Here is a 15,874-nt window from a genome sequence, read left to right as displayed (position 1 = left end):
GAGTTTATGTGAGATACACCTTTTTTACGACAATTTTAACCGATTATGATGAAGCTCAGTGAATAGAGGTTCTCGAACATTCTGATTACTAATAAGATCTTTGTTCTTACATACTTGTAAAAGTGTATGTGAGACACTCCCTTTCTAGTACAATTTTAACTGATTGGAAGGAACTCGGTGTGAAGAGATTTACGAAATGCTAATTATGAATATCATACTTATTTTTCCCTTAGTCTTACCGTTTATGTGAGATACGCCCATTTAACGGTAATTTTAGCCAAATACCACGAAACTCGATGTGTATATATAGGTTACACAATATTCTAATTACGAATTCAATCTTCGCTTTTACTGAGGTCTTACAGTTTTGTGTGGGATAGCACTCGGTTTGTAGAGGTTTTCGAACATGCTAATTACTAATAACATCTTTGCTTTAACCTACGTCTAACAGTTTATCTGGAATACGCGTTTTTATGACAATTTTAACCGATTGGGACAATCTCGGTGTATAGAGATTATCCAACATGCTGATAATGTGTATCATATTTATTTTACCTTAGTCTCATATTTTATGTGACATACGTACATAAGATGATAATTATCCAATTTGCACACAAGTCTGGATATATGAGTTTTCAAACTTGCTTATTTCTAAGAACATCTTTCCCTTTACCTAGCTCGTATAGTTGATGGGGGATATTATTTCTTAATACAATCTTAACCGATTGGGAACATCTAGTGCATAGATGTTTTCGAACATGCTGATTACTAATTTCATCTTTGCTTTTACCTAGGTCTTACACTTTAAGTGGGACAGGCTCTTTTTGTGACAACTTTAACCGATTTTGATGAAACTTGGTGAATAGAGGCTTTTGAACATGCTGATTACTAATAAGATTTTTTTACCTAGTTATTAAAGTCTATGTTGGATACGCCCTTTTTAAGACAATTGTAACTGATTGGGAGGAAAAACGGTGAATAGATTTTATCTAACACGCTGATTATGAATGTCATATTTATTTTTACCTTAGTCTTCTGATTTATGTGAGATACGCCCATAAGATGATAATTCTAGCCAATTTGCATAAAACTCGGTATATAGGGATTTTAGTGTATGATAATTGCTAATACTATTTTTGCTTTAACCTAGGTATTATATTTTACGAGGGCTACGTTTTTAGTACAATTTTAAGCGGTGTGAATGAAACTCCTTTTGTTCTTGTTTCCGAACATGCTGGTTTTATGAGTAATATTTACTTTTACCTGTTCGTTATAGATCATGTTTGATACGTCCTTTTTATGACAACTTTATCAAATTTGCATAAAACTCTGTACAGAGAATATTTCGAACACGCTGATTGATAATATCATCTTTGATTTTACCTAGGTTTTACAGTCTAAATGCGATACGTCCTTTTTATCACAATCTTAACCGATTGAAAGGAACTTGATGTATAGAAGTTTTCGAATATTTTGATTAATAGTAACATTTTGCTTTTGCATGTGTCGTAAATTTTATTTTGGATACGCCCCTTTCATGTCAATTTAACCGATTGTAAAGAAGTTAGTGTATAGATGTTTTCGAACATGCTGATTATATATAACATCTCTACTTTTACCTCGGTCTTACAGCTTAAGTGGGACATTTTAAGACATTTTAAACGACTAAGTTGAAACTCGATTTATTGTAAAGGAATCAGTGGGTCTATGCATGGGTTCCAAAGACTGTTATTAATGATCTATTGATTTATGCGGACAATGTTGTTGGCAACATGCTTGTGTTAATTTTGTTTGTGTTTAGTGAAGCTTATGTGTATTTCTGATAAGGACAGATACCTATTATTTTACGAGTATTATTTCTAACAAGAAATATATGTGTATAGAACTTGCGCTCAGAACTGTAAACAGGCAACTGATTGACGTTTTGCTGCATCAGCATATTATGGATATCATGTGTTTATTGTAATTGTTTTCTCGATCTTACGAGAGACACCTTCCTGACTCATCCCAACACCTAAAACAACACCTCCTATGACGTCTGGGATTCGCTTTTCATGTCAACGAGAATAGTTGCCGAGCCTCATATATTCTCCTTAAATAGCCCCGGTTACTTCCGTCTCGAGAAGTAGCGGTACAGTTTTGGAGCCGGGAGTAGCGATTCGGAGTAGGAGTTAGTTTCGGAGCTGCGATTGGAGTTTCTTTGGACTCCTTCTACGAACTGGCAGATGTCCGCAGTATCTTGCCAGTAGTCCAGGACCTGACCCATAGAAAGTGAGCGAGACACAAGGAAACCAGGAGGAACCAACGCACGCCCGGACGTTATGGATGTCGTTGCGATCAGATGGAACTTCTGACCGATCCGATTTCCTCGTTTAGGGGCGAAGTGGCGCTAGAGTTCGAGAGGTTCTCCTCAAGTGGAAAATAGCTCTCTCATATTTTCCTCTAATTTTGAGCATGACAGTTGGGTCCTGGCGAGATTTTTTTTCTAACTCTTTCCGAAGTATAGTGTGTTTCTTTTTTTGTGTGTGTAAGCGTATTTTCGGTATTATTTTATTATTTTTAAGTTAGTTTTTGGAGTTATAGTATTAATGTGGTGTGCAGTTGTGTGCCCAAATTCTTAGTGATTTTTGTCTATGTTGCGTTACTTACATGAGGAGCTAGGTGTGCCTACGGAAGAAATTTTAGACCATAGCAATACTGCATACTTTGAGCCTGCCGCGTGTTGTTCCCCAAAGTCTGCTAAGGTGCACGTCAATATTTGTATAACTTACGTCGGCAGTTGCGTTTATGCGATCCGTTCTCCGAGATTTCTGGGTCCTCTTTGATTTCTTTAAGTTTTAAAGTATCAGATATGGCATCTGCAGCGAATAATGCAGCAGGCGTAGGTCCCGTTCAACATATGTATTCTATTATTAGACCTGAGCCATTTTATGCTCGTTTAAAGAAGAATGTGGACAGATTTTTGAGAAAATACGAAACTGTGGCCAAAGTCAACAGCTGGACTTCGTAAGAAGTTAATTTTAGGATCATTACTTAAAGGAGGTGGTGAAAATTGGTATTCAGCAATTGAGACAAAACCCGAATTTGCGCAGTGGACTTAAGACCAGTTTAAAGAACGGATTCTCCAAACCTTTAAAGATCATGCGCTTCCTCATTTTATTGTTGCGCAGATGAGAGCTAGAGAGCAAGGTACGGATGAAAGCGTGATGGTTTACGTTTACTCAAAACAGGATCTTATTCTTAGATCAGATCCTACGGCCTCAGAAAAAGCTCAAATTCAATACATTATCAAAGGTCTTCGACTTGAATATTTTCGTGCTGTATTAAAAAAGAATATGAAAATCTCGCTGCGCTCGCCGATGAGTTAATATTAGAGGAAAAAGCACGATTGCTGACCAAGAGAAAGGAGTTGGATCAGTTCACTAGAAAGAATTCAGTGCTTTTGCAGTCTGCGTTGGTCAGCAATAAGCCGGCAGACAGCCTTCTATATGTAACAGCTGCTGACGCAGCATATAGACAGGAAACAGCTGTAAGAGCTGCTGACTCGCCACGAGAGCAAACGCAGCAGAGTAACGACGTCAATGGCCGTTTGCTTGAATTACAGCAACAATTATGCAAGTTAACGTTGCAAGTATCTGCCTTTTCTGACGGCAATAAAAACAGAAACAATGGCAATGGCTCACGCAATAGAAGAAATAATGGTAAACGAAATTTTCCACGTAATAACGGGCAACAAACGAATCGGTCCGAATCAAATACAGGGTCGTCCCAAAATAACGACTCCTCAAAAAAGGGACCTATTATCTGTTTCCGATGCAAAGGCCCTAAGCATATCGCTAGATATTGCAGTGCGACTTTAAAGTAACGACTAGGGTAGAAAACAGGACCATTGCTACTCGTTCTCTCCGAATTACGGTCCCTCTTCTCACCCAGAGTGAGTTTACTCATATTAGTGTTATTATGGAAGGAGTCCGGACAATTTATGCTCGACAGTGGAAGCCAAATCAGTTGCATCGGTTCCATTTTAGTGCCGGAAAGTGCTAGGAGTTATCGCGTTAATACTCGTTTACGAGGTGTTACTGGCAAGTTTATACAGGTTCTGAGCTGGCGATTCTCCAGTTTGATATTAATGACAGGCGTTTTTCTCATGTTTTTCGAGTTATTCTACACTTTGACTCGGAGCTGATTTTCTGAATACTCATAGAGCCTTAATTGATTATGATAGAAATACCTTTACACTTTCTCATTGTGGTCGTTTACCGTCTCGTTCATTGCCGAGGCGAAATTTAGAGGTGCATTTGTTCAAAGTTCTTACAAGTAAAGTTAATAGCTGTTGCACTCCTGTTTTTCGAGCTTTTGAAAATACTGTGTTGCCACCGCGGTCACATACTGTGGTCCGTCTTTGGAATTCGCTTGATATTACCGGGAAAAAGTGTTGTTGTCCCCGTCTCAGAAAATTGAAGAGTTATTTTAATTTTTTCCCACGGATTTGGTAAATGGTGAGACACTAGTCGTTTATGTGACCAACCCTACCACCACCCCAGTGAAGTTACACATGGGAACAGTTCTTGGTGTGGCAGTGGACTTTGAGGAGGTGCCTGTTGATTCGGATGAAGTTGTGGCAAACACCACGAAGGAGTACACCCCACCACCACAGCAGTTAGCCGCATCACGAAAAATGTGTGATCCCACCCGAGAGGACGTCAATCAAGATTTCGCTCCGGAGGACAAGGAAAAATTCTACGATCTTATCCGCTCCTTCGCGGATGTCTTCTCTTGGTCGGCTACAGACGTGGACGTTGATAGAGACTTGGAACATGAAATTAGGCTATCTGATAAGACTCCCCTCAACAAGGCTCCGTATTCTATACCTTACCACCTTCGAGATGTCGTCAAAAAACAGTTGTATCTTCTCCTACGTCAGAATGTCATTTCGGCAGATCACCCTATTATTTTGGTCAGAAAACGCTGAGGAGACTTCAGATTCGTATCAGACCTCAGATTTTTAAACCTCCAGTCAATGCCCTGCTACTATTCGACGCCACCGATGGAGGACATCTTAGGACGCATGGCAGAAAGCTTTTTTACACGAGTTCGGACATGAAGGCGGGTTTTTAAGCTTATTAAGAAGAGTAGGGAGTGCACAGGATTCTCAATTTCAGGCTTCGGATTCTATGTGTACAACTGCCTACCGATGGGGCATATCTCCAGTGCCACAGCGTTGAATAGGTTGGTGAAATTAACGCTTGCTGTAGTTCCTTCACCAAACATCATGTATTATGTGGAAGACTTTTATGTAGTTTCCAGTAATGTGGCTGAAATGCTCGACTTAATGAAGATACGGCTTGAACGACCTCGTTCCAGAGGTTTAAAGTTGACCCCGAGAAGACTAAAATCGCTCACCACTCTTTGGTCGTACATGGCCACAAGCTTGGGAGTTTTGGGATGTCCGTTTCTGATAAGATGTTGGACACCATTACAGATTACAAGAGGCCACGGACGAAGAAACAAGTCAAGAGTTTTCTTGGAGTTTGCTCCTTCTTTTGGCGCTATGTCAAGGATTTTGCGATTATCGCGGATCCTCTTCAGAAGTTGATGAAGAAGGATGTTGATTTTACCTGGGGTAAATCAGAGCAGGATTCCTTTGAAGCGCTGAAGAACGCCATCTTGGAAGCTCCCACCTTATTGGCCTACAAACCCGAGCGTGACTTTCACATATACACGGATGCTTCGATCCGAGGTTTGGCTGCCCTCGCAAAACAACCCGTATCCGATGATCCCGAATCTGAACTTGTGCCTATTGCTTTCGCATCCCGTTGAGTGGGGTCAGCAGAAAAGAATCTTTCTGTTTACCATCCAGAACTCCTAGCTCTGCTATACGCCTTGCGTTCTTTCCGCTATTTTTTTGGGAAGACATTTTTACTTCACACGGACTCCAAAGTCACAACATATTTAAAGAATAGCAAGAACTTAACTGAAAAACTAGCTCGTTGGCTCACGGAAATCGAAGGTTACCATTTTACTATATCTCGCGTCGCCGCAGTCAGCAATGCAGAGGCTGATGATTTCAGCCGTTTTGTTAATCACAAGCGTGATATTAACGTTGAGGACGCAAGTGCGGCGGATCCCCGGATATTTTTCATTGAAGATATTGTCGCTATTGATCTCAGAAAAGCTCAACGAGGAGGTCAATACTTTAGCAAGATTATCGCCTACTTGGAGGATGCTCTTAACAAGGATCCTGCTTTCGAACGAAGAGCGTCACACTTTACCAAGAGGAACTCTGTCCTATACAAAGGTAACTCCACGCGTCTTAGGAAATTTCTCTTAGTCGCTGTGCCATTGTCGTTGAGAGACCGAGTTTTTGAGAAGTGCCATGCTGTAAAACTCCCAGGAGACCACGCTGGATTCTCCACAACGTATAATTTGCTATTGAAGTCTGTATACTTGTTGGACATGAAGAAATTTGTCCATCTGAAGTGCAAGAAATGCATTGTTTTTCAAGTGCTGAAGAAGAGGAGTGGCAAGCCTCTGGGAAATCTACAGACGCATCTCAGTGTTCCACCCTTCTATAGAATATATATAGATTTTTCCGGGAAATACCCGAGCAACAACACCCTTAAACACAGTTATTTGGTTGTTTGTGTCGACGAGGGAACTCGATTCTGTATAGCTGCTTCTTTGACCGATACATCAGCTGCTTCAGTGTCTCAATTTTTGTACGAGCAAGTTATTTTCAAATATGGTCTTTCCTCTGAATTGACATGCGATCGTGGCTCAGCTTTTAAGAGTCAAATCTTCAAGGAACTGTGTAATATCTTTGATATCCAGTTGCACTTTGCAGATGTGGCAGGACACTATTCTTTAGGCCAGGTGGAAATCGCCATAAGACAGTGAACAGGAACTGAAACTTACATTGAACAAAGATAACCTAGTCCAATTGGATTGAACTTCTACCCCAGATTGTTTTTTCCTATAATGTCACATGTAATTTGAGTATGCAGATTTCCCCATTTGAGTGCCTCCATGTTTTTTCTCCTAAACTGTTACATTCTGCTATGTTGGACAGACAGTGTAAATTTTAAGAGAGCCAAGATCGATTAGAGCGTCTAAGATATATACGGGAAAGAGCCCATGATAACTTATATAAGAGACTTGATTTCCGCTAAATCGTAAAACCAAAAGAAGAAACAGCAAACTTTTAAGAAAGGCGATCTGGTTTGGATTTTTGATTTAACCTTTAATAAAGGTAACTGTAAAGCTTTCTCAGGGGAATACTTTGGTCCAGGTGTAATTCAAGGAAACAAACATTACAACAGTTATTATGTAAAGTTTCGGACAGAACGTGGGCAAATTAAGATTGGTTCTTTCGCTGTGGACCGTTTAAAAAAGTATTACCCACCAGGAAAGGATGCTGAATACTATGTTCAGAAGCTAGATGCCTCTTCCCCTACCGTCTTAGGTGAAGGCGCCAAGGATCCAGAGTTACCAGCTGTTAATGGTGATTTCGCCCAGTTCTTAGTTGAAGAACCAAATTTGGACAGAGAGGATGCTGTTCCTGATTGTATGTTTATCACGGATATTGTTTCTATGGTGGACCTACCGACTTGGTACGACGTGGCTTTCCCCACCTGAACCTTAAAAGATAGGATGTGCCCAAAGTATTCAGCCAACCACGAGATCAACAAGAAAATAGTCCTATATTTTGGAAGTATTACTTTGCTCTCCGGAGACTGTATAATAAACAGTACGAACACGTCATTGGAGCCACGTGGAGGTGTTGACCGAGAGATCCACCAGGCTGCTGGACCAGATTTACTTCAGGACTGCGAGAAGATTAGTCATCTAAATGTTGGAGATGTTTGTGCCAGTGATGCCTATAACCCCCCCGCCTCCTACGTCATACACGTTAGTGCTCCACCAGACAAGAACCCAAGGAAACTACAAGTGTGCTATGAAAAAGCCTTAAGTCTTGCGTTGAAAAGTGGCTTTAGATCCATAGCCTTTCCTAACATTGCTACTGGGATTTTCTTTTTTCCCAAGGAAGAAGCATGCCGTATTGCTTTGGATTGCATACGGAAGTTTTTGGAAGAAAATTTGGATTTGGTGGACATGGTTGTATTCTGTCAATTTGACAAAGAAAATCAACGGATTTATGAGCGCTTGGTGCCTGTATATTTTCCAAAATAGACCTGAAAGAGAACACATATTTTAATTATATTGGATTAGTCTGTTACTGGCCTGGGAGGGAACTATAATCTAGATAGGTACGTGTATGTTATGAACGGACTATGTGTGTGTCAGAAGCAAAAAAAAAAAAAAAAAAAAACAATCAAGAAGAAATCCAACCGAAACAACCGAAGAAATCCCGCTGGAATTCTCTTTCCTCTTTTTCTCCCTTGTTTTTTGTTATTTATTCACTGACAATAATTTGAGATGACGTACCTGGAAATAGAGAAGTTTTTACTTATAGTAAATATTGATAAATGGGTTAACAATAATAGTAACAAGTATAATCTATTCAATACAGTGGTTCTGAAATGAGTTTCTCTTTTTCTCTCATTTCAGATGTATTGGGTATTAGTTTTCTTTCCTCTGCAAGTTATCTGTATTTCTTCTAAGTGGGATATAGACCACCGCAAGCAAGCTACTTCGGAAAAATTAGGAATCGCCATTTCACATGCAGGATACGCTGTGCACACAACGGACACTGTCTATACTACCTTACGTATACATTTGGAACCTCATTTTTTAAATTTAAACATAACCTCATGTCAGAACAAATTAAATCCTCCTAATGAAGTAGTTACCATTGAACGAGAATTTTATGCTAAGTTACAGGCTGTTATACCATGTGCATTTCAGTATTCGAATAATTCTTTACATTCTATGCATCAACACCGTCGTACTCGTTCCATAGTTTCATGACTCTTAGGAATATCCTCTTTCGGATATTCTTCCTACAATTTTGTTGAGACCCAACGAATAAAACAATCTCTTACTATTTTACAAGACCACGATGATTATTTGAAATCCGAACTTCTGAACATTAAGAAAGCATTTAATCATGAAGTGAAAATAGTACGTGACGTGGTTCTGGCTGTTAAGCACTCCGTACTCCAAATTCAAAACGAGACTTCGAACCTTTTTTGTGATGTGATTACACATGAAAGACGTTTGTTTGGATCTATAACTCATAATTGTTTGAATCGGAATTTGCTTCTGTTGTTTGGTTACTGTTTTATCACAGTATTCCCGGGATGATTTTTGTTTTTAGTTTTACAGGACCATACAGTGTTGTTTGTGTTGTGACAGATTGATTTGTCAGGTTATTGACGTTTTAATTTATCTGTCCTTGGTGTCTGAAGTCAAATTCCAATTTGTGTTAAATGAGTTAAGTTATTGCTTTTTTTCCAACACAAAAGGAAGAAGGGAGTTTGCGAAGTTTATTTTCCGTGATGTGTCCATCTTTTCGGACAAGAGAAATATTTCAGTTTTGTTATTTTCCTTTGTGTTATGGGTCGCAATACCTTTTTTACGATACCTTATTTGAGTGGGCACGATTTGCCCAGCTATTTTTGGGATAGTAGCAGTCTTGAAAGATCCCAAATAGCACAATGCACGTACAGTAAGTGTATAGTACATGTATATTTGCACGGATGCAACATGTGCATCATCTGCATAAATGCACGCCTGTACATGTGATGCACATATACGTCACAAGTCCTATTCAACATCTTCACGTGCACAGGACATGTGCAATGCACACGTACACGTCCTGAACAAGTGGTTTACACCTACTGCGCAGATGATTTACAAATACCACATATTCGATTTACACGTAGCACACAGGTGATTTACATGTAGGACAATGGTGATTTACATGTAGCATACAGGTGATTTACAAGTAGTAACCAGGTGATTTACATGTAGAACAGAGATTATTTACATTAGGACAGAGGTGAATTACACGTAGCATATAGGTGATTTATACGCAGTACCCAGATGATTTACATGTACGACAGAGGTGATTTACACGTAGCACACAGGTGATTGACACGCAGTACCCAGGTGATTTACATGTACGACAGAGATGATTTACACGCAGTAAACAGGGGATTTACATGTAGGACAGAGATGATTTACACGCAGTATCCAGATGACTTACATATAGGACATGTGATTTCCTCGTAGTGCAGAGGTGATGTAAAAGCATATTCGATATTCGAGAAAAAAGTTTTGGATATATCCCATTCAGACCTGGCGGTCACAATTGTGTACATTAAATTTTTATTGCATTAATTCTACTTAAAGCATTGTTGTGGGCATACAGGCCGATTGTTTTCATTTGTGTAGCTTTGCTTCACTGTTATACAAGTAGCTGCTGCGTTCTAGTGAGTAGTATGTGATAAAAGTATTGTAAATAGTCCATGGTGTTGCAGTTTTATCAACAGGTACTACCTCGTCGATTTTATTACAATAATTAGAAGTTTCTCGTTGCTGAACTATCTTTATGAAGTGCTTGCGTGTGTTTGTGAATATCTGTTATATTTTGTGGTAAAATTACAAATATGACAAGCAATTCGTTATAACTTTATTTGTTGTTGGAATATAATGTACACAATTGTGCCCAAGAGGATCGTAATGAACAAATGCATTATGAATGAAAGCTCATTGAGTATGTGTTTTTGGGTGATAATATTAGTAAGAATCGGTTTGTTTTAGCTTCGATCGGACTTATATCAACGACATTAGACCAAAATTTTCTTATAAATTATATGGTACATTGAGTTAGTGTGTAATAGTACACGAATTAGAATCATGGATAAACCATCTGGTAGCAACCCATCTCTCTCCACGGAGAAAATTTTAGATATGTTGGAGAAAGGTGACATTTCTGATTTCGATTTATCTGAAGATGAAACCGAGGAAGATTCACCGCTTGTAGAAAGTTTAGATGATCGGACAATAAAGCGTATTGGAGCGAATCAAGTACGTAGAAATATTAAATGTACACAAATGTGTACAACGTGACACCAATGCTATACAAAATCTAAAAATTTATATGACAGTGGAGTCCAGATGTACACATTTGTGCACATAAAATATCTGGAGAACTATGGGTAACAAAAACAAAATTCAAGCAAAATGGCATCAGATGACCCCAATGCGTTTAAAAACCACAACAAATAATTTTTTTCAAGCTTAAAACAAATTCAGGTCTGAAGGGGATATGGTACCTTATGCAGTAACACCATCTATAACACCAAACACATCACCTTCAAAGTATTTCACAAGTAACTAATAATTGTAGTGAGAATTTTACTTTTGGAGTTTATTATTTGCAACGAGCAAAGCTTTAAGTAGTATCTTTGACATCTTTGCCAAGTAACAAATAACGCAACATATTCTGCTGTAATCGGTCACGAAAATAATTTTTTAAACCTATGACCTGTCTGACAGTAGTTACAACGGTACAGTAGTGTCACCTGTTCATCTTGTATCTTAGCTCAGAGGACGTTATGAAGTTTATAAAATCATTCACCTGTCACTCGTCGAAAAGTCTCTATAACACCGCTTGAAGCAAAAACGACACCTACCAAAAATGGAGGTTACTTTATATTGTTGATTACAATGAGAGTAAAAGAATAAAAGTAAAAGTATACACTTGCACGGTATTATGGACGTATCAAACACACGTGTAGTACCCGTGCAAATGCATATGTGCACAACGGCTTAAGCATCGGTAATTTAAATGTGCTTCATCTACGCAAATGAACATATGTACATGCACGGCTCAAGCATGGGTTATGTACGTGCTCTGCATCCACTCAAACGCACATGTGTACATAACGGCATAAGCACGGGTTATATAAATGTGTGCTTCATCCATGCATATGCACATGTTCACATAACGGCTTAAGCACGGGTTACATACGTGCGCTGCATCCATGCAAATAAACATGTGCTCATAACGGCTTAAGCACGGGTTATATAAATGTGTGCTTCATCCATGGAAATGCACATGTGCACATAGCGGCTTAAGCACGGGTTACGTACATGCGCTGCATCCATGCAAATGCACATGTGTTCATAACGGCTTAAGCACGGGTTATATAAATGTGTGCTTCATCCATGCAAATGTACATGTGCACACGCACGACTTAGTCACTGGTTATGTACGTGTGCATAACCCACGCAAATTCACGTGTACGGCTTATGCACGGGTTATGTATCTGTTTATCATCCACACAAATGCACATGTGCACATGTACGGCTTATGCATGGATAGGGCACATGTGTCGTACACGTACGTGTTGCCTGGGATGCATGTTTCACTCTAGGATTTTTGCCTTTGATTTAGCGCTGAAGATATAGGAGATACTGGACTTAGCCATTAAGCGATAGAAAATGTTATCACTTTTCATGCTTATTTAGACATTTGTTTTTTTAGATACTTCTGGCTTTTTGCTCCTGTTTTTTAACAGTGCGAGCGGAAGAAACCTTCTCAAATCGTGATACCGCCTGGATTGTTGTCCACGTGCTCGAGATATCTCTATTATCTATTGGAATTCTTTTACTTTATAAATTATACAAGCGGCATTCTAATGCCCGACTCCGTCGTAATGTTAGTGGTAAGCAATGTGTACCCTTAACTACAGTGACATCTGTTTCGGAATCTCGCCCTGTGATCAATGACACACGAGATTCTACAAAAACTCATTTCTTACGTAATTATCTCACTTATTTGTAGTTTTGCCGCTAGTTGCCTACCAAGTATTGGAGATAGAATGGATACGTTTGATCAATTTAAGTTAACTTCTACTGGGATCACAATTCTTTTGTTTTTGAGTGTACCTACCCCCTTAATAATGAAACTTAGCGTACGTACATTTCAAACATATAATTGGTTTATTACATTAATTTTTATTTCTTCGATTCCCTTTTTGTGCCCCCGACTCCCCTATTACTGGAATAATCATATTTTTTTTAGCCGAGTGCTAGGCGGCATAACCTGGCCCCCTTTCCTCTTTTTGAGAAGATTAGCTGAAACAGTAAATGATTTCAGTCTTATGATTATTCTCGCCCCACCCCATCCACCCTCCCTCCCTCCAAAGTTTGCCTTGTGTTAAAGTCATATTAATGCTTAATTTTTGTCTTTTTCTTTTGTCTTGTTCTCCCTCTTCTTCTCCTCCCCCGTACGTTTACTTTTTGTTTCTCTCCCGTACTAAGACTAGCCTTGAACTTACGTTCCACCTACTTAATTTCTTTTATTTTCTCTCCGCTAATACATTTCTGTAACCCTTTTCTTGCTTTTCCTCCCACATTCTCGTTCTACTCAATCTCAGTTCTTCCCAGTCTATTTTACGCTATTTTAATTTTATATCTAAAACTTGTTTCGTTCTCCCACCCATGCCTTCATTAACCAGTAAATGAAAAAAAGATTACCATTCATCGTAGACCTTCAAGAAGCCACAACCCCCCCTCCAGGAATGATACATCGCGTACCTATTGATTGTGGATCACTGCTTTACTTTTCCACCAACATGCAGCGCTTTTTTGTATTGATAGAAGATTTGGATAGACCGTTACGAGGATAGCGTCCCTCGACGCCATATTGAACTTTTCATCAGAGTCTGATCTATGTGCCTGATATATACCACTTTTAAGCTACAATTTAACACTTCATACTCAACCTCTTAACATTTTTTATCCTTTTATTGTCCGCTTCATGCCTTCTTGCAGCCACGTTCGTCCATGATCGCTGCTTCCACGAAATAAACAATCCTTTTTTTCTTCCACGCACATCAACTTTCCTCATCTTGCCGGATGGTGATGGCAATTGTTCAGACTACAGCACCGCCCTAGTGGAAGCTTCTGGAACCTAGGCCTGCAATGCCACCTGCATTCTAGGAACTCGTTAAAGTACTACTGACCGATATATTTCAAGGGCACTGGAGTCAGCACAACTTTCTAAAGGTCTTTTGTGCTTACAAACAACCCCATGTGCTTCTGTGTTTACATGGACATGTGTTTTAAAGAACGCTTCTCTATACGTCGAGTGAACGTTAATTGTGTGTACAAATATAGATATAAATATGTGTGTTACTGTTTTCCTTTCTCTCAAAAGACAAAGGAAGAAAGTAGATTAATATGAACAGACTGAAACTTCTAATCTGAAATATTGTATAATTGACATTCTTGTTCTCTGTGTTATTTTCGTTTTATCTTTGTGTTTTCTTCGGTGATATGTATATATATACAAAGAGTTATCAATTTAGTTTCGAATAATCTTTAATGCACGATGATATAAAAAAACTTGTTTTGTTTATATATCTTAAGTTCCAGACGGGGGAGTGTAAATGAATCAGTGTTTATGCCTGGGCTCACATCTTAGACTGTTATTAATGACTTATTGACTTTATCCCTATGACTATTATCAGCGGACAATGATGTGGGCAACATGTTTTTGTTAATTTTATTTGTGATTAGTGAAATTACGGTGTATTTCTGAAAACGACAGAGACCGATTATTTTACGAGTATTATTTCTAACAAGAAATATGTGTGTAAAGAACTTGCGGTCAGAACTGTCAACAGCCAACTAATTGATGTTTTGCTGCATCAGCATTTTATGGATATTATGTGTTTATTGTAATTGTTTTCTCGATCTTGTACAGGGGCGCCGGAACCGGGGGGGCAAGGGGGGCAGTTGCCCCTCCTGAAATTTTCAGAGGGGGCAAGATACTCGTTTTGCCCCCTCACTTTCAAACTGTAAAAACATCACACAACACTTATTATAAGAACCAAATTTTGCTTTTTATAGTAATGTGAAAAAATTATCTATTCCAGATTCATCTTTCTCTTTGAAACAAGGGACCGGGAGCTTTTTCTGCCCACATGTTAGACAGAAAGAGTTAGGAAATAGAATTGAAAATTCTGTTTATTTCCATTGGTGTACATTCTCAAAACACTGTAAATTCTTTAAAAAATTGTTGTTTAAGTAATCATAAGTCTGCAATATAAAACGAGTCGTCGAGCGACATTTTAAAATTTAAAAAATATAACAGCTTAAATGAGTAACAGGACATTTAGGGCCTAAATACATTTTCCATAAAGTTAAATTAATGTTCTTACAAACAATATGCAGAGTGCAGTAAGTTTTATAGTGAGGAGGAAAAATGTATAAGGTAGGATTAATAATTCAGAGCACATGAAAAATGTGAACTCCCTTGTCGTTCCGTTCGTTTAACTCTTTCACTACCATTTTTTTCGGAGTGAGAAACATTATTATAGCTACTTTAAGTTGTTTTCAAACATATAAATATATATATATATATATATATAAAACATTTTCCGCCGTTTCGTTTTTCGACGTGGGAAGAGTGGGACATTATGTATCCCACTGATATTTTTACGTGGGACCTACATGACCCAGTGGTAGTGACATGAATGATCATCTTGTATTTTCAATTATGATACGTATATTGTAAAAAAGGGTCGTAATTATGATTACAAATATTTTACATTTCGGCATCCTTTTCCAAATGACAGTACATGCAACCACTGCTTTATCACTAGCGCATTGTTCTTCAATTTCATTGTTCACGTTCACTTCCACTACTGTCTATTTGATAATGTTCATAACAATTCTGTGAACCATTAGCAGGCTTCTTTTGCTAGTGGAACATCGATTCATAGCAATAGCATGCCGTAAATTACCACGGGTCCTCTGAGAATGTATCGTGGGACACATATGTCCCAGTGGTAGTGAAAGGGTTAAGATATGAGTGCAGAAACAGAATACCTGTTTCAACTCTCCTTTCAGACCAAGTTCGTAAACAAGAATAAGAAAGACAGTCACTGCTTATAAT

General features: G+C 38.6%; 1 pseudogene; it reads left to right on the top strand.

Moving 5' to 3' along the window:
- Nucleotides 1–7,650: 7,650 nt before the first annotated feature.
- LOC145682804 (ADP-ribose glycohydrolase MACROD1 pseudogene) lies at nt 7,651–8,190 on the top strand (annotated as a pseudogene).
- The last annotated feature ends 7,684 nt before the right edge of the window (nt 8,191–15,874 follow it).

The sequence above is a fragment of the Thermobia domestica genome, chromosome 4, assembly GCF_964235325.1.
Source record: "Thermobia domestica chromosome 4, izTheDome1.hap1.1, whole genome shotgun sequence".
Classification (NCBI taxonomy): domain Eukaryota; kingdom Metazoa; phylum Arthropoda; class Insecta; order Zygentoma; family Lepismatidae; genus Thermobia; species Thermobia domestica.
This window is presented reverse-complemented; position numbering and strand designations above follow the sequence as displayed.